The following is a 1,612-nucleotide window of genomic DNA, read 5'->3' on the forward strand; positions in this document are numbered from 1 at the left end:
GTCTCAGCCTAGCGCCTGCCTGCCACACTGTAGACTAATTAATGTGCGATATTTGAAGGAAGGAAGGAAGGAAGAGGGGTATTTATTGTGCCCCCAACGTGACACTGAGGGAGACACTGGGGATAGTGTGGTGAACACGCTGCTTTGCTGGAGATGTTTCTCGAATGGGCGGCGGATGTGGTTAATGGCAGCAGGAGGTGAAGTAACTGGGGCTTTGTAACCGTGGGCAGGATCCCCCACCCCCACCACCCCCCGACCCCAGCCCAGCGGAGCCGATGACCTTGGGCCAGGAATGAGGGTGGGGAATTACCCTAATGTGACAGCCGCCCCCCCGCCCCTCCCACCCCATTCACTCAGCTGCAAGTGGTGGGAGCCTGAATTCTTTTACAGGCCACCCTGGTTCTCCCTTGCACCCCCAGCGCATAGCAGTTGGAGGAGGCGAGGCCGGGGGCCCTCAGAGAAGGCCGGTGAAAGGAGAGGCCTTTACAGGCCGCACCCCGCGGCGAGGCCCAGCCCAGCGGCCCTTGGCAGTGCTGGGCCCGCCTGGACTCTCTACCTGCCCGCGGCGCCTCCCAAACCGGCAGCACCTGATCTGAAAGGAGCGGGAGGGAGCGGGGAGGGGAGGAAGGAGGCGCCGCGGCTCAAGGACTAACCAGAGGTCCCCTGACAGTCACTTCGGGTCTCCACTGTCTTCTTCAGAAACCGTGGCAATTTTGCCTTCCACTCCCTAGCACATCAGTGTTGGTTTTCCTAGAATCTGGTTCCTTCCCCTCCTGCCACGAAGGGTGGGAATAAACCTGACTGCAGAGAGGGTACCGTTCCTTTCTCGCCGTGGCATCCCTCACGCCCTGGCACAGCCCCTGTCCCCACAGACACCCTCCTCCCTCCATACAAGCCAGCCTTGCCTTCCTCTCTTCCCAGATCTTACCCCGCACCGTGTCACCAAAGTCCTCTGAACCCCGTCCTCCACTGTGTATCGTGGTCATTTGTTTCTCTTGCCGCCTTGGCCTCCACGTGGCCTCCCTCGAGGGTGGGGCCGCAGACTGCCTCCCTTTGTGCCCCTGGCCCTCAGCACAGGCCTAGCGCTTAGGTGGACCATGCGGGGGAGAAATGAGAGAATGAATGAATGAATGAACGGGAAGGGTGGTGGCCTCTCGGGGGCTGTGGTCCGCCTCCCAGAGGTGTTCGCATCCTAATCCGGGAAACCTGCAAATATGCTGCCTTATAAGGCAAAAGGAACCTTGCGGGTGTGTTTAAGTTAAAGATGCAGCGATGGGAAGAAATTCCACTGCGGACCACAGCTTCAGCCTGGGCCTGAATGTTCTGCCGGCCCTTCCTGATGGCCTGCCTTGCAGATTTCAGACCTGTCTGGACAGCTCCCACAGCTGCAGGAGCCAGGCCCTTATCATCAGTCCATCCATCACTCAGTACTGTCCACTGAAAAAGAGCACACCCTGAAAGGTGAGAATTATGTTATATTCGGTGACCTTACTGAGACGACAGCCTGAGAGACAGCCTCTGGGGTAGCTCTGAGGGACTATTGCAAAGAAGTAAAGGAGGAGCCAAGATATAGGAGTTTTTGCTGAAAACAAACACACAAACAAACAAAAAA

This window comes from Physeter macrocephalus, chromosome 6 (genome assembly GCF_002837175.3).
Source record: "Physeter macrocephalus isolate SW-GA chromosome 6, ASM283717v5, whole genome shotgun sequence".
NCBI lineage: Eukaryota > Metazoa > Chordata > Mammalia > Artiodactyla > Physeteridae > Physeter > Physeter macrocephalus.